Genomic DNA, 18,703 nt, shown 5'->3' on the forward strand with positions numbered 1-18,703 from the left:
AGTATATTTGGAAAGAGGACAGAAGTGAGCAGGCGATCAAGGATTTCGTTCTATGTCAATTACATATTGCAAAAGTCATGAACTAAAAGACACTTGTTCAAAGTAGTGGGAAATCTTAGAACAGTAAGGTATTATTAAATCTAAGCTCATGTGTAAGAAGGCTTTATCCCGAGCTGGCTTTAAAGTCATGGATGATGTGCAACAAGGTAAATGTGTTTTATGCCACGCAACAATACACTGAAAATGGTATTGCTGGTACCATACACTAAATGCATTTACCATAATTAAAAACAAAATCAGCAAAGAGCTATATTCGAAATCCCTAACTTACTTGAATATGATAATCTCCAAAACTACCCATGGTTAAGCCCATGGCTTACAGCCCCAGGATGATGGCTATCTTCCAAGAGGCTACTTTGGTGCTTGCAGGTTGCTCTGATTTGTGCCCTGCCAGCAAAACCTCCCCTTCACTGCAGGCAGATTTCACTGGCAATTCTAAAATTAGGCTTATGAACCACGACACCTGGAAAGTTAGCTGGGCTTTGTGAACACCAACATCCCTCTCGTGTGTACCAAAGGCAACAAAAGTCCTCAGCAAAAACAAAGCCATAGATAAAAGTAGAAAAGAGGACCATCTCAATTTCAGAGAACAGACCTTGCCTCTCACCCACATTTCTGAAATAAAGACTCAATGGTAGTCCCATTGATTTGACACCCAGGGGAAACTTGATTTCAAAAGTGTTCCAGTGATAAATTAATTCCGTGACTCGTGGCAGGCGATTCCTTCCACACAGCCCTCACTAGAGTCCCGCTGGATGACAACTATGCAGCCACAGCCCTATCGGCTAGCAGGTGATGCCACAGAACTGTAGCCACCCTGGCACTGGCTTCCTCATGCTAGTCTAGGCCCAAGAAGAGGGATGCAGTAAGGAGGCCTCTTGTTGGTCCCAGCCACCCAGAATCAAAATAACCACACAGAAACTGTATTAATTAAATCATTGCTTGGCCCATTAGCTCTAGCTTCTTATTGGCTAACTCTTACATATTAATTTAACCCATCTCCATTAATCTGTGTATCAGCATGTGGCTGTGGCTTACGAGCTAAAGCTCTGGTGTCTGTCTCCGGCAGGACTACATGGCTTCTTCTCTCAGACTCCCCCTTCCTTCTCCCAGCATTCAGTTTAGTTTTCCCCGCCTAACTAAGTTCTACCTTGCTATAGGCCAAGCCAATTTCTTTATTCATTAATGGTACTCACAGCATACAGAGGGGAATCCCACATCAGAGGAACATTGCAAGATGCTGCAGCTGTCAGTAAAGAATGTATTTTATACAATTACCGATCATTCATTAACAGTGTATCTGAAATGAATGATGTCATGTCTGCCGGGAAACCAAACCGATCCAACTACATTCTGTGATTTAAATAAACACTCATATTAAATGTTAGCATTTCATTACAATAATTCTACAGTTCTTGTATTAAACTGTCAATGAAAAAAAGATTCCACTTTTTAAAGCTATTTGGAATGTTTAAGATACTCAACAGAAATATTTTAAGTAACTTAGAGCTAAAACCAGGCTGCTCATCATTGCCTAGATATTATATGTGCCACTATGTCTGGAAAGAAGGGGGAGAAGGAGGGGACAAGGAGGGCAGAAAAGAGGAAAGGAGAGGAAGACAAGGAGGAAGAGGGGGAAAAAGAGAGCAGTTAACCAATCAACCTTAGGACCCAAGACAACATAGTCAATGCACAGGTGTAGACTCACCACAGTTTCTAAGTAAAGTGCCTCCATAAATAGATTATATTCTGGATTTCCCAGAGCACCCAGCATTTCTAACAGACTTACACAAAAGTCAACACTGGCTCATCAGGAGAATGGAGAAAGGGCTGGGATGAAGATCGGTGGTAGAGCACCTAACCAGCATGTGCAAAGCCAAGGGTTCAATTCCCAACACTGCACAACAACAAAATGATGTGAACAAAAAGATAAGCGATGCCAAGTCTAAGCATTAATGCTACAGTTCACACGGCAGACGTTTCCAGATGCCTTCTCAGAGTAGGATGATTGATTTATGAGTTTCCATTATGGCTGTTTCTCATTTTACAAACTTACAGATGATAGAAAAAAAAAGGCGATTTCATTAATGATTATAAAAACATAACAGGAAAACTGCCGAAAGTGTTGACTACACTATCCATAAGGTAGTTTTACTGGTGACGTTCTATGAATTTGACACAAACTAAAGTCATCTGGAAAAGGAAGGAACTGTAAGGGCACGAGGAACTGACTCCATCAGACTGTCTGTGGGCAAGTCTGTAGGGCGTTTTCTTGATGGTTGATTGATATGGAAAAGCACAACCCACTGTTGGCAACACTATCTCTGGGCAGGTGGTCCTGAACTGTACAAAAAGGGCAGCTGAGCAAGCCAAGAAAAGCAAGTCAGGAAGTACCACTCCTCCCTGGCCTCTGTTTCAGTTGCTGCCTCCACGCTCCTACCTTGAGCACCTGCCCTGGCTTCCTTCAATGACATGTTACAATCTAGAAGCAAAATGAGACTTTTCCTCCCCAAACTGCTTTTGGTTGTAATAGTATGACAGCAATAGAAAACTAATACAGTAGTAGATGAAAACAAGAGCCTGACTCTAGAGACCGTGAAGGACTTGGACAAAGATCCAATGAGCCATTACCAGAAAGGCAGACAGGCAGGGCAGGAGTGGGGGCAAGGAGGGTGCACCTGCAGCTAGGGACCATTTGGCATGAATTCTGCAGCACTGGCAATATCCATACTTGCAGGAGCTTCTCACCTGGCCACGGGGTTCCATCCCCAGTGAAAATAGCCTAAGGCTAGCTACATTCAATGCACCTAACCTTCTGGTCATCCTAGCTTAGTTACACAGCACACTGAGAAGTATGAGCAGACTTCCCCACTGACTGCATCAACAACAGGGTGCTGGGACCCTGGCATCCAGCAGTCAGAGTTTCAGTGCTGCATGGCTAGCCCAGGAAGAGATCCATATTCAGAATGCGAACTTGGATTCTGCTGAATGTGGTTTTATTTTCACATGACCATATAAGTTGAGCCATCCTAAACCAGAGGCCAACTGTATACACACAAGCTCACTCATCGATGTGTACTTACTAAACTTGTTCTTCATTGATCACTGCTCATTTGTTACTCATGGCTGTCTTCGGAAGCACAGTGCAGTTGTCATTCAGGCAGTGAGTACCACAGAAGCTTTGGCTGGTTGGCTCCAGTGCTTGTGCTGGGCATCTGTCTGCCCCTAGAGAACGACTTGGTTCCTGCCCCCTTCGAAGTCTGGTGCCAGTCTTCCAACCACTCTGCTAGCTGACCTGCAGCCCAGCATTCTGCCAGGATTTTCAGTAGCTGCCTTACCCCAGACCCAATCATAAAAGGAGTGCACACACAAAAGAGCCTCCACTTTACCAGGCCAGGGAGCAGACTAGTCACCTGACAAACAGGAGAGGAAGGATCGGTGGGGACACATGTGTTGGTACTAAAATAGTGAGTCGATTGTTCTTGTCTCTTCAAGAAGAGAGGGGAGCGGGGTCAGCCTCCAAGCTCACTGTTCCATCGGAGGCACTAGCGAAAAGCAGCTACGAAGATCTGCATGCCATATTTCCTGTGGTCAGCACACAGAAATCTAAGATGTGGGAAGTCAGGGTGGATGACGTTCCCTACTGAACAGCAGTCCTTCTCTCGGCAGCTGGCTGCCTCTCTTCCCAAGCCCTGCCTCCCATTTTGGCGCTTCCACTGGACTTGTCCTTCGAGGCTGGCTTGAGAAGTGAAGCCTGGCACTGGACAGGTGTGGAGTAGGGACAAGGCAGGGAGCTCTATTTCCATCTGCCTGGAGTCACAAAGCAGGTAAGTAAACAGCTACAGGTTGGCTACTTAATCATTTGAGTAGGAAAAAACCCTCTGAAACTTAGCAATTGTCATTTAAAAGTCACCCTAAGAAATGCTTGTCTTTCTATTACAGAAGAAACTTCAACAACCAAGAAAATTTCTCACATAAACAGTCTTCCTGGAGTCTTTGGAATATTTTTGAATTACGTTCCTTTCGAGAGGAATTGACAGAGGCTACCAGAACCATTTTTTACAGAACTTTGGCCTCTCACTCCCATTAGAACAGGACATTTCTATAACCAGGACTGAGCACAAGTGGCTGCCCGGCCTTCACCTCTCCCGTCTCCACTAAGCACACCAGTCAGACAGGGCTTTCTAGTCAGGTGCTTCTATTAACTGTCAGTGACGGCAATGTTATACGTGCTGGGCTATGTGGACATGCAGTGCATGAAAAGGTTCCCAGGCACTCATGTGAGACACAGCAAGGAGCACATTACAAGCCTTTCTATCAAACTAAGTGTACTCGATTACAGAAGCTACAGCTTATGAACAGCGGTTTTAGTGTGGGGACGAGGAATAAGCTACACTAACTGCAGAGGAGGACTAAGGGAAATGAAAGGAGTGAGCCAACTTTCCCTACTTATGCTTGAAGGTGCTATAGGCCTCAGATACGGTAGGGGGTAGAGGACAATCTTAAAGAGCATGGCCAAGAAGCCCCCTGGAAAAATGGCTTTTGGGTGACTCATAGCTGAGGAATAAAGAAAGTTCGGGACTAAAAGTCACAGAGCAAAGGCCCTGGGGTGGGAACATGACCAGCGTGAGGGGCAAGAGGACAAGAATATAGCTGTGTTGGGCACTCTCCTTTGTTTATAAAGGCATTCTCCAAGAAGTTAGCACGCACTCACCTCACCTCCATACCCACTGGAAAGTAAGTCAGACTCTGGGCAGGCCAGAGAGTTGTGCCTGCAGCCTGTGCTGCCTAATAACTAACTCTGATCGCTATTTTACAAGGGGCTTTGTTCTCTTTCATTCTGTAACAGCAACTCTAATTTTTGAGATCAAAGAACTGTCAGCAGCATAATTGCTCAGTCAAGTATTTTTAGCAAGACTTCATCAAAACAATAGTGTGCTACATTTCATGTCCCAGCAGATCGCTTCTACAGCTGACAGGCTGCTTCTATTTCTTGAGGTCCCCAAGAGCAAGTAAGCCTGTTTCTTACAGTTGATCACAAGTTATTATTTTAGGCATTACATGTGCATAGACAAGCCACGCCACACCTTCACCAGAGTGACACAGGCCAGCCCTCCTCTCCTTTCTCCTCCACATGAAAATTCTGCTGCAGTCATTGGATACCGAGAGGTGGGATCAGAGCCCTCAAGGTACTCTGTCTTCTCACTGGAATTAGTACAATCTATTATGTAATGTGCACCGTTTTCAACATTGAGTTTCAACACTTCTCTCCCTCACTGGGCTTTGAACCCCTGAAGACTGAATCCACACTTTACTCATTTCTGTATTCTCAGCTCCAAACATGATAGATGGTACTAACATTTTTGCTTTTCTTCTGCTTCATATTCCCTGAGAAGATATCATTCTCGGTGTCCTGAACGAGTGACACCGTGAACGTGCTTGGCCAATGAAATGTGAACCAAAGTTACTTTGGATAGAGGTTGTAAACGGCATCTGCCCTTCTCTGTTCTTCCACACATGTTTAAGTCTCTGTGGAAGACACTGGCATGGAAATGTCTTAGGATAGAAGCCGAGGGTGACACAGAAGACTGCTACTCTCAAGAGAACCCACATGCAGTGTTCTGTTGAAGCAAGAAGAAAATTTTACTGTTTCAGTTCGTGAGGTTTCCTCAATGCAGCAAAACCTGAAGCACACAGTAAAATGCAGGAGCCAAACGTGAATCTTAAAAAGAAAAGATACTGGAAGAGGCCAAAGAAAGCGGCTGCATTGGTTGGCAGTAGAATAAGGACAGGTGCCAGATCATAGGGTACCCAACCTGGAGTGAAAGAAACAATGAACAAAATTAATCCCCTTTATTTTGTCTTATGTTTGGCTTTTATTCCCAAGGCAAATTGCTTTGGCACAGAGAGAAACTTCTTTGTTTATTACAGTCATTAAGAAGCAAAACTGGTTTTGAATTTTACAACTTTACTTCTCATTAGCAACCTTTTCTTGTGTGTATCCAGTATCTAGGAGAAAAGTCTCTATAAAACAAGAAGACTTAAAAACAACATGAATGAGCAGTCAAGATATCTGAAAACTCTCCATCCCCTAGTGTATACCAGAAACACTTGTCCATCAAGTCACCTAACAGTCCATCTTCGGGATGTTTCAGCTTAAGGGCACAGTGGCCTAAGAATATTTAAAGAGAGACTGTGGGTTGAGTGGGCGCTTTCCTGATAATCTGAACATGCAAGGGTGTCAATTAGTCCAATTCCTGAAAAGAGCATCCAGCATCCTCACTCAGATGAAAGACAGCCCTCAGCAGGGCCAGGAGAACTGACATTCCCTGCAAGGGTAAAGAAATGGAAGCACCAAGAAAGAAAACAATGAGAGGAGACAGCAGGAAGCTGATTCAGAAGAGGAGCTAGGACAATAGCCCTCACTGAAGTCTTCAGAAATCAGCTAGAGGGAGCAAGGCAGGGAGACAAGAATGACAAAGCCCGGGAACCATGGCTAGACTGGGGTAGCTCATCTAAGGAACCATGGCTGGACTGGGGTAGCTCATCCAAGGAACCATGGCTGGACTGGGGTAGCTCATCCAAGGAACCATGGCTGGACTGGGGTAGCTCATCTAAGGAACCATGGCTGGACTGGGGTAGCTCATCCCAGGAACCATGGCTAGACTAGGGTAGCTCAGCCCAAGAACCACAACTGGACTGGGGCAGCTCAGCCCAGGAACCATGGCTGGACTGGGGCAGCTCAGCCCAGGAATTATGGCTGGACTGGGGCAGCTCTGCCCAGGAACCATGGCTGGACTGGGGCAGCTCAGCCCAGGAACTATGGCTAGAATGGGGTAGCTCAGCCCAGGAACTATGGCTAGAATGGGGTAGCTTTGCAAAGGAACCATGGCTGGACTGGGGCAGCTCTGCCCAGGAACCATGGCTGGACTGGCGTAGCTCAGCCCAGGAACTATGGCTAGAATGGGGTAGCTTTGCAAAGGAACCATGGCTGGACTGGGGCAGCTCAGCCAAGGAACCACAACTGAACTGGAGCAGCTCTGCCCAGGAACCATGGCTGGACTGGGGCAGCTCAGCCCAGGAACCATGGCTGGACTGGAGCAGCTCTGCCCAGGAACCATGGCTGGACTGGGGCAGCTCAGCCCAGGAACCATGGCTGGACTGGGGTAGCTTTGCAAAGGAACCATGGCTGGACTAGGGTAGCTTTGCAAAGGAACCATGGCTGGACTGGGGCAGCTCAGCCAAGGGAAGTGAGCAAGGGGATGAGTCTTCTAACTCCATGGTAAAGCTAACTGCAGATTCCTCGGGGCATTGCAAGGAGAGTGGTACAAGGCCAGAAAGCTAACAAGGATCTCCACAGAAAGGACCGCTTTCCTAACTGGGCCATGGGAGGAATTCTCACTCCAAGTTAGAGGTGGAAACAAGCAAAAGCCATCTTTATCCAAGACTATGAAACTGGAAAGGGACTAGCCCCTCCACTCACCCAAAGACCTCAACCACACTGAGCAGGCTCCTCCACACCAGCATTTGCATGGAGCCCCTTCTCTACGAGACAGCACCACTTCTGGGAAGACTTTACCTGCAGGGCCTCCATCCCCTTCAGTGCTACAACAGCTTGTGTTCTTTGAGCAGCCAGAAACCAAGTTCTACTGGGGAGATGCCAGGGAAGAAGGAAAACAGGCAAACAATAGGGATCATAGGTTCCAAGCTGGACACACTGAACCATGTGACGTGATCTAGTAGGATCTGCCTTGACTGGACGAAGTAGACGCCCTCACACATCCACAGTTTTTACAAATAAATACACAGAAATTCATCAAAAGATAGAAAAATATTGCAGCGTTGGTAGTGTCCATACAGAACTTTTGTTTTAGAAATCGTAGCAATAATCCAGGTACGGGGAACCTGCCTGTAATCCAGGCACTTAGAAGATAGAACTACCAGGGTTCAAAGCCAGCCTCAGCTACCTACTGAGTTCAAGGCCAACCTTGGCTAGCTAAGACCTTTTGCTCAAGAAAAAAAAATCAAAACTGTAGCAACAAAGGCCTAATACATACCTATAATACAATCCTAGCACTAGAGGCTGAGAAGAAATGGACTGGGCTACACAGTATAAAACCTTGTCTTAAATAAAAACAACAAATTATAGCAATAGAAAATTTGAGAATGACTTTGAATGTACCAGTTACTAGGACAAGGTCTACAGATGTTGGTATCCAGCTTTTTCTTTTTCAATATTATTTATAAAAGCTGGGAATTAGTTTCAATCTGACATGAAATTTTAACACAAAAGAACTGATAAACACACAGAATTGGTAATTGTGGTCCTGTCTTGTGGTGAGGCTGGTGAAAAAGATGATTTGGCAGAAAGCCAGAACCCCGAAAAATATTTTTCATCTCATCTACACACCCATCCCTGGAACCCATGGGCCTAGGAACCAAAGGTGTAATTATTCTATTCAACTGCTTGTTACCGTGTGAATGTAGTTTTGGCAGGCATTTCAGAACATGTTCAATACACAGAGACAAAATTCAGCAAGATCAAAGACCCACGTGAAAGTATCAGAGCTCCTGTACAGGGCAGACAGTGCCGAGGCGCCTGGGAAGGAGACGGGAGCAGAAGAGGCTGACAGACCCGGACATCCCTCATCAGTGTCTCGTGCCTCCCGCCCCAAGTATCCGCCATGTGCCATCACACACGAGAGGGACACAGGGTGGCAAGTGGGCCACATTCCAGCACAGTGGCCTCTCTCAATCCTTCATTAGGCCTTGTGTGCCTAATTTTAAAGAACAGGCTTTTCCTCATACTCCCTCCAAACCTGCCCCTCCTCTCATGGCCAGTGCGCTCTGTGTCCATGAGCTTCTTCATTCCCTGGCTACACCTCCCCACTGTCACATTCCCAGCAGCTGGGACCCAGAAAGGAGCTGAAACTCCTGTCAGAATGAAGCCCATCTTATATGTGAGCTAGGTTCAGAGATTCACCAGAACACAGTCGAGCCCACGAGGACCCGGATGAAGGGCCCAGGGAGACATGGCTCTCCCAGATACTGAAGTGAGCTCAGTATTTAAGTGGGGACAGCCCCATCCATGCTGCTGCCACAGATGGTCAGTCACCATGTCACTATGGGAAGGAGAATTAGGGAGGAGAGAGACCTGACTCCTCTCTCACTGAAAGGACCTGGAGGGAAGTCAGAGGCAAAACAGACCTGGTGAGAGTTCACAGAGGGCAGATGAGACAGAAGAGCAGAAAGAAGCCATCACAGCCACTGTGACCTCCAGGATCCCAGGGCTGTCTGTTCTCTGTCACTGCTCCTGTTTCCTCAGGGGAGAAGGGGCAGGTACAATGGAGGAACCAATTTATTCAGCAGTCATGCTGATGCAGACTTGGAGCTGCAAACAGAAAGCTGGTAGGCTCCTGGCCTCACTGCGTCCTGGTGAAGAGTGCCAGATTTTTGAAGCTAGGCCAACTGTGTTAATCTTATTGGTGTCCCTGTGACAAAATACCTAAGCAACACAACAGAGGAACGAGCCATCCTAGCTCAAGGCTTCAGAGCCTTCTGCCATCACGGCAGGAAGGCCCGATGGAGCAGAGTGGCTCACACAGCCATGGCCAGGGCAGACGCTGTGAGCAGCACCAAATCACCTGGTACTTGCCAAAACACACATTCTAGGGCCCCCCGTCTACCAGCTGTGGAATCAAACCTCAGCTTTCTTGCAAAATTTTCACCACTATAACCACTAAGATCCCTTTCAGGTTCTCAAAGGCAGCCGGTGACCACAGAATCCCTCGACCCTGTAATTTGGGGTAGCGATGGTGCTGAAGCAACCACAGAAACAGCAGCTCACATGCATCGACTGGGAACAAGCTCTGCTCGCAGATCCAGGGCTGCCACAAAGAGCAGCTCAGAATGGCTGTGTCTTCAGAAGGAATGCTGATGGCGGAAGCACTCTAAACAGAGAGCACACACACAGCAGCAGCACAGTGAGCATCAAACACTAACGACTGTTCTGGCTGCTGTCTAGGTCATTTAAGATAGCAAGGCAAGGCCAATGGCACCCGGAGACGAAGGTAGGAAGGCCAAGACAGTAAGTGGCCTGGCATATGTTTAGGAGTCTTCTCATGAATGGGTGCTGTGCTGAGAACAGAGGGAAATATCAAAGCTTCAGCTGATGCTGCCTGAAATGCGGCATGTCAAAGGAAAGGAGACATGGATGCTGATGGAAGCTGAGAAAAAGCAAGCTGTGTCTTCTCCGTAAGAGGCTGCTGTGCAAGCTTACAGACCTGAGTTCAAATCCCCAGCAGCAGGTAAAGGACAGGCATGGCCAAGGCTCCCTATACCTCAGAGTTGTAGAAAGTAGAGGCAAGAGGGAAGACCAGCGGAGCTTGCGGCCAGCCACCAGCCGAGCTCCTGGTTCAGTCACAGGCTGCATCTCAAGGAATACAGTAGAGAGTAATACAGAGAGTGCCTGCCGCCCTCTCTGGTCTCCACTGACACACAGGCATACATATCAGCTCACATATGTGAGCATGTGCCATCTCCCTCACAGACAAACACACCAAAGAAAATGAGGAAGAAGCCACCATAGGACCCAACTGGACAAAGAAAAGGACTGCCACCATGTCTTCTTCTAATATCTCTCCTAGAGTGCCCTATGTGGCCAAAAATCACTCTTCTAGAAACAGATTTAGAGATGTGTTCCTTCATTTTTACTGGCTCATTGCTGTGCTGCTAGGATTTTGTCAGCTTGTACAAAACCAGATCTATCTAGGAAGAGGGACTCTTAATTGAGAAAATGCCTCCCTAGACTGGCTTGTAGGCAAGTCTGTAGGGGTATTGTCTTAATCAGTAACTGTTAGTCCATTGTGAGTGATGCCATCTCTGGGCAGGTGGTCCTTGGTTGATTAAGAAAGCAGGCGGATAGACTTTGTTGACTCCCCATGGGAGGTCTTACCCTTTTTGAGGAGTGGATGAGGGTTGGGAGGGAAGAAAAGGAATAGGAGGGGAAAACTGCAGTTGGTATGTAAAATGAAAAAAAAACTTTTAAATATTTTTTTTTAAAAAGCAAGTTGAGCAATCCATGAGGAACAAGCATGTAAGCAGCATCCTCCGTGGCTTCTGCTTCAGTTCTGGCCTCTGCCGACTTTCCTCAGTGATAAACTGCTACCCGGAAATGTAAGATGGAAAAAAATCCTTTCCTCATCAAGTTGCTTTTGGTCATGGTATTTATCAAGGCAACTGAAACCGTAACTAACCCCAGGATTAAAGGGGTCATGGAGAGAAGTTCAGGTTTTGTGCCATGTAACAGGGTGAGCATCCCTGAAAAGAGCTCTAGAGACGAGCGTGCAGATCAGTTGCAGCAGAGACCCAGCTTTTGGGGTCATCATGGGATGACCACCATAGGCAGCAATAGCTGTGGTGGACTGGCCCAAGTTATAGACTAAGTCTGTGGACAACACAACCAGAGGTGCAGCTGCCAAAGCCCTCTGAAGCCCAGAGGACCAGGAATGGGTCCCAGAAATCTGACACTGAACTTTATACTGTTGAGATTTTGGGTTTGCTTTGATTCAATTATGATGATGCCCTGGTTATTCCCTCTTGGAATAAAAAAGTATTTATTTTTAATTTTATAGGAAACTACAGTTAAGAGATTTTAGATATTTTAGAAAGACTTTGAACTTTTAAAGAAGTATTGAAATAGACTTTGGACTTTTAACCACTGCAAGTTTTATACGATAAACTTTAAAAGTTATGCTATATTTATATTGTGGTATTGATATGAGAGCTTGAGTATGAATAAGAAATGAAAGGTTATAGGCTAATAACTGGTGTATTCACATATCAAGTTAACAAAGAGTTGACTGTGCTGGCTGGTTTTTGACACAAACCTAGATGTGTCTGGGAAGAGGAAATACCAATGGAGAAAGTACCTCCATAAGGTGGGCCTGCAGACAAATCTATAGTATATTTTCTTGATTAACAATTGATGTGAGAGGTTCCAGCACTGTGGGCAGTGCCAACCCTGGGCAGGCGGTCCTAGGCTGTACAGACAAACAAAAAACAGGCTGAGCAAGCCACGAGGAGCAAGCAAACAAGCAGCAATCCCTCATGGCTTCACTACAGTTCCTGCCTCCAGGTTCCTACCCTGAATGGGTTTCTGTCTTGACTTCCTGAGAGCTTCCCTCCCCAGGCTGCCTTTAGTCATGGTCTTTCATCACAATACAGACTCTAAGTAGGACAGTGACTTTCATTTCCAGTCGTTCCCTCTGATGGTGTTTTATCTTCCCTTCCTACACAAGACATGAGGTGAAGATTAGACACCTCCCATTCCATTTGCTAAGATGTGTCCAATGAGCTTTGCAGTAGAAAGGCGACTATTTCAACTTCAGTCAGAAAAAAAAGAGCAAAATATAGAAATAAATTCCTCCCTATCATTAATTGCCCTATAGAACATAAATATGCCTCTAAAAACAGAAATTGAGGTTTTCTGACCTAATCTAGGCCACATGACCAATAAGTGACAAACTCACAGAAATATGTTCCCTGCTATTAGCGTCATCATTTATGTCCAGCAATGCATAAGCCTGCATGGGCTGCCCATTTATGTCCAGCAATGCGTAAGCCTGCATGGGCTGCCCATTTATGTCCAGCAATGCATAAGCCTGCATGGGCTGCCCATTTATGTCCAGCAATGCGTAAGCCTGCATGGGCTGCCCATTTATATCCAGCAATGCATAAGCCTGCATGGGCTGCCCATTTATGTCCAGCAATGCGTAAGCCTGCATGGGCTGCCCATTTATGTCCAGCAATGCGTAAGCCTGCATGGGCTGCCCATTTATATCCAGCAATGTGTAAGCCTGCATGGGCTGCCCATTTATATCCAGCAATGCGTAAGCCTGCATGGGCTGCCCATTTATATCCAGCAATGCGTAAGCCTGCATGGGCTGCCCATTTATGCAGTTCTCCAGGTGTTCCTATCCTGGGCAGTCCTAGATGCTTGTGTTATTGTCATACCCAAGGTTCCACAGTCTTCCTTTAGGTGTCTATTCAGTGTTTTGGGTTCTTCCTCTTCACCTTATCCCATGCACTCCTCCAAGCAGGGCTATCTTCAGATATCTGCCAGGTCTTGAAAGTTCCCTGCCAAGCTGTTTTTTGACAGACGAACTTTCTGAGTTTCTAAAAAGTTCCATCTTCTTCAATGCTTAAATTTTTGTGCATAACCCCATACCTATACATAAGTCCATAGCAGGCTATGAAGAGCAGACTGTCAGTGTTTGACCATTAGTGATAACATCTGGGGCAGGCACGATAAGCCATGCACTTCCGTCCAAGGCAACAAGAGAGTAAAACAAATTTACAATTGGCATTGAAGCCATAGCTGTTGGGCAACCACAAGTATTTGCATTACACCTCATAGCAGCTTCAGGTAAATGATTTGACAAGGTCATGTTCAACTCAACAGCAAAACCACCAATGGGGCTGGAGTTGAAGCTGCTAAACCAGTTAGAAAGAGCACAGGAAGCAAACTGCTAGAACGCTAAAAGCCTCCTCTCGGAACCTTCCAACTTTTTACGTAAGGTCTGGTGATTCTGAATTGTTTTCCCCTACAGACAATGTAGACAGAGAACAATAAAAACATGTTACAAGTAAGAAGCCAGCATCCCATGAACAGAACAGATAAACACAGGAAGTCACTTCAGGAAAGACCTTCAAACTTAACCACACAAATTACAGGGATGGACACGAGGGCAAGTCTAAATCTCCTGTCATTTTTATATTAATGAATCACTTTTAAGAATCTTGGATGGGAGAGACTAACTTGTAAATTATACTTACATTCTCAAAAGAACTATGAGGAAGCCAACCATAATTTAGGTTTATAGCCACACGCATACATAGACATACACATTTCTAATTCCCCGCACTAGAAGTTTATAGTTTTACCTCTAATATGAAGCTATTTTTAATTCTTAGAAAAAATTCAATGTATTCCTCTTTGAAGTGTAAATCATTACCTATGCAATATCAGTATTCAATGCCCTTAAGAATTGTTAATGGCGAAGCCAGAAAGATGGCCCAGCAGTTAGAGGCACTGGCCGCTCTTCCAAAGGACCTAAGTTAAATTCTCAGCACTCACAGGGCAGCTGATAAATGCCTGTTATTCCAGTTCTAGGGTACTCGATACCCTCACACAGATACACATATAGGCAAAAACACTAATAAACAGAAAATAAAAATAAATTGTTTTTTAAAAAGAATTGTCGGTGGAGTCTTAACATAAATATTTCATTCTTGTACAAATATAGATTTTCATTTCATGCACCATCTTAACACAGTGACTATATTGATATTTTTACAAATGATGCATTTTCCATGTTTTATAGCTCTTTATTATATGATTTTATACCATGGTGAAACTTTAGTAATGACTGGAAGCAACAGTGCTCCTTGAAATGGTCATATTAATGACAAGCTGCAGTGTTAAAATTAAAAAGTGATAGAGATTAACTAAGAAATGCATTATTTAGAAAGAGTGTACAGAAAGCCTGTAGGCTGCCTGCTTCCCAGGGAGCTATGTGTAAATTTTGTCTCTTCTACTATCTGCGTGATCTTAGACAATTTAGTTTAAAGTCTCTGTGTACAGTAAGACATTTTATCCTAGGATGCTATTACTAGACTTGAGGCCCACGGGAGCCTGTGAGGGCAAAAGTGACAAGTTTGGCTTAAGTTACATCAGACACCGCTCTGTGTGAGACAGCAGAGGAGGAGCTGTGGAATAACAGTACCGTGGTCATCATCGCTAGTGCCTACAAGGGCTCCCTGAAACTTTTGCTACAGAGGTGAATAATTTCCAATCAACAAACTGATAAAATATTTTAATAAATGGGAATATTTTTTTAAATGTTTGTTCACAATCGAAGGGTGTACGTCAAATGTTTAGAGAAAGGGAAGACAGTGGGTGAGCAATTATAAGACCATGTGCTGTGGTCTAAAAGTTCAAGACTCTCTAGTCAGGATGTGACTGACCAAGGCTTTGAAATGAAATGCAAGCTAGGTCTGCAACTGCAGCCCACACAGCCCGGCTCTCCAAGTAGAGAGGATGATCTTGAACTTCCAACCCCACCTTGTCCCCCAGCACAGCTCTTTTGATTTTCAAGTCCTTAGGATCCTTCTTCCCCCCAAAAGGCTTCCAGTAGATAATCACACCATATTAAAAAGAAAGCATGAACCATGTTCATATATCATCATCTATTTTAATTTTAAATGGTGTGGTGACTTTACGTCCATACTTCTGATAATCTGTATTTTCTTCCCTCTGACTTTTATTTTCGAAGAGATATAAGGCTAGATTGCCTCCAGCTCCTGTTCCTGATTTCAAACAATTCATCCCCAGCTCCCACCACCCAGCAGATGGGGACTACAGGTATGTGTAAGTCTCAAGCTTGCAATGACTAACATAAATTCTGGGTTACAAGAATTTCAGTTTCTCTCCAAGTTTTTCATACAGGCCAAAAGAGACAAGCCAAGTTGTCAACTTGGATAATGCGGCACAAAGCTAAGAACACAACAGCTTCTGAAACATGGCTCTCCAGACCTTCAGCTTCTAGTGCCCAGGCTGTTCCCAGCCCTGGTGGTCACCTCCAAAGACAATGATAATGACTAACAACTTGCACTAAAATTTGAAATGTTTCACGCAGTCACCATCTAATATGCCTCATGTTCCCCTTTCCAAGTTTTGTGACGATGGAGAAAGGCAACCCTGGAATCATTCACGGGGTCCATTCAGCCTTGGCTGCTCCTACCTGGGTAATCACAGGAAAGCCCATGATTTTCTAATACTTGAACATGCCTCCTCCCTTCAAGTGACTACTGAGCTTGCTAGCCACAGCAGTCCCTGTGGGCTTTGCCTTTGTATATCCATTTATGAATGACTCATTATATACACACATGAAAAGTCAAGTTGTCAACTTTAATTATTTAGATAAAATTGTAAAACTTCTTACAAAAAGCTTCCAGATCTCATGCCATCATGGCATTACCAGTATTCATAATAAGGGCTGTTCTTCAGTATGGAATTTAAAATATATTTTTAAATCACAACTACTCCAAACCTTCACTGGTGACTTAATTCCTGTCTTCCCATCTATTTTTAGCTACATGAGTTAGCAATTACTGCCAACAAGAGACACAGCAAGTGTGAGATTTTGTCATGCCACCAACACTCAGACGTCACCTAAAATAGTCACTTTACGTTAGACTATCAGTTTTTAAAGCATGCGATTTGACATTGCATGCAAAAGTACAAATTTTTGTGCCTACGTTCCATAAATATATTTATAAGAGCTAATTTTCTCAAAATAAGCATCCATCCTTTCCAGGGAAAGGAAAAAATTCTTAACTCAGCCGGGCAGTGGTGGTGCACACCTTTAATTCCAGCACATGGAAGACAGTGGCAGGTGGATCTCTGTGAGTTTGAGGCCAGCCAGGTCTATAAAAGCTAGTTCCAGAACAGACAGTAAAGCTACAGAGAAACCCTGTCTCAAAAAACAAACAAACAAACACGAACAAACAAAAAAATCTCAACTCCAGTGTTTCTAGTGTTTCATCTACATTGTATCTGCACTCCAGGAATCCTAGTGTTTCACCTACATTGTATCCTGTACTCCAGGAATCTTGAACTGTGATGTCTTCTTACCAAGGAGGAGCTGGAGGCTGCAGCATTTCAGGACATAGCTCCTCCAAGAAGACAGGATGGTGAAACCATCACACTGTCTCCGTTATTTTCTGTTGCTGTGATAAAACAACGTGACCAAGGCAACTTATGAAGAAAGCATTTAATTGGGCTTACAGATCCAGAGGGACAGAGTCCACGGTGGCAGGAACAACTGAGAGCTCACATCTAGATACATAGGCATAAGCCAGAGAGAACACACAGGGAATGGCCAAAGTCTTTGAAACCTCAAAACCCAACCCTTGTAATAAGCCTCTTCCAACAGGTCACAACCATTCCTTCCCAAATGGGGAGCAAATATTCAAACATATTAGTAATTGGGACCTCAAATACCCTTCTCTTTTTACAACCAAAGTCTACTGTATAGGTTGGGGAATAAGAAAGACAGGAAGAAAGTAAATGAAGTATTAACTTGGATTGCATTGTTTTGATAAAACTTGATTAAATTAAAATAAGATAAATGAATCTACAGTTTCCTTTCATTTTTGGGAGCGACAACTATAGAGGATTTTATTGTGGTTGTGGTGGTTTTGTTTTTAATGTTTCTGAGACAGGGTCTCACTGCAGTTCAAGCTAACCTGGAACTCTGTGGCCCGAGCAAGCCTCTGTGGTCTTCCTAGCTCAGTGGCCCAAGCATAGGATTATAGGCGTGAACTACTCTGCTCAGCTGTTACTACAGAATTTTAAAATTGGTCCTTTGTTTCCATGGGGCTGTCATCTGCAAATTCACCAACTATAAATCAAATATATTTGGGATATGAGAGGACTTTTTTACTCCTTGTCAAGAGTTCCTAAACAATACAACAAAAGAACTATTGATGTAGCATTAGCATTGTACGAGATAGAATAAACAACCTAGATGACTTGAAGTTACACTGTAGGTTATATGCAAGTACTGTTCCATTTTATATAAGAGATGTAACTACATGAAGTTCTAGAACCAGAATCCCTTAGATGATGGGGACCAGCTGTACTTCATCTGAAGCCATGGTAATTAAAATACTGGGTTCAAGTTGGCAGTTTGTCAACAAGTAGATGCAAGGATGTCATGATTCTCAAATAAGCTTATTACATGTTCTTATCTGCTCTGACTCACATTGCCTGCAGTGCACACGCACCCATTAATGGTTTGGTTTTCTTATAAACTACCACGAGCAGATTCTCAAGGTGTGCCCGGTGATTGTTTTGTTTAGGACATTCTGACTGCTATTTTTAAGTTGGCAAGTATTAGTTACCATTTGCCCATACCCATAATACTTCTCCCCAATCCCGCTGGTCCATACCCCCTAGGTCAGTGACAGCCTGTTTGTGATAAAATGAAAGAAAAGTTAGTCTGGCTTTGCACCAATTTATTAGGCATTTTCAGAGTAGCAAGGTGCTATCAGCAAGTCCCATAAGCTACAGTAACCCACGATAAACAGAGCCTTTGCCCTCTCTGTACTCTAGAGCTAGACCAACAACTCAAAGCAAGGACTGTCCTCTGGAAACTGGCCCTGCCTTGATTTAAACTCCCTCCCTCTTCCCACTGACACAGTTTGAGATCTTCGGCAAGTCATGTCTGTGTTTAAGTTTCCACATCTACAGAATGTACATAGCCATGTCTAACTTACAGAGCTGTTGAAAGAACTGAATGAAGTTTCTGCCAAAATGTACGTGATGCATCGGCCAATGAATTTTGATATAAATACAGAAAACAAATTATATGCTTAGCTTATAAAGCACATATTTAAAACAGATATTAAGTGGGGTAAGGTGGAGCAGTGTGGATTTCTCAATTAGCAAAGATAAGTTTCTGGCAGAGGAGGACATTGCATCATGCCCAAGCTCCAGTTTGGACAGAAGGGAAGGGTCACTTGTTTCTCTTCAAGTGTGTGTGTGTGTGTGTGTGTGTGTGTGTGTGTGTGTGTATCG

The 18,703-nt window shown here is 44.4% G+C and overlaps 1 protein-coding gene across 1 annotated transcript in view; it reads right to left on the minus strand.

The window, feature by feature from the left end:
- Rapgef5 (Rap guanine nucleotide exchange factor 5) overlaps window positions 1–18,703 on the minus strand; it is a 231,505-nt gene that overhangs the window by 207,217 nt on the left and 5,585 nt on the right. The gene's annotated exons all lie outside the window — the stretch shown is intronic.

This window comes from Microtus pennsylvanicus, chromosome 14, assembly GCF_037038515.1.
Source record: "Microtus pennsylvanicus isolate mMicPen1 chromosome 14, mMicPen1.hap1, whole genome shotgun sequence".
In the NCBI taxonomy this organism is placed as follows: domain Eukaryota; kingdom Metazoa; phylum Chordata; class Mammalia; order Rodentia; family Cricetidae; genus Microtus; species Microtus pennsylvanicus.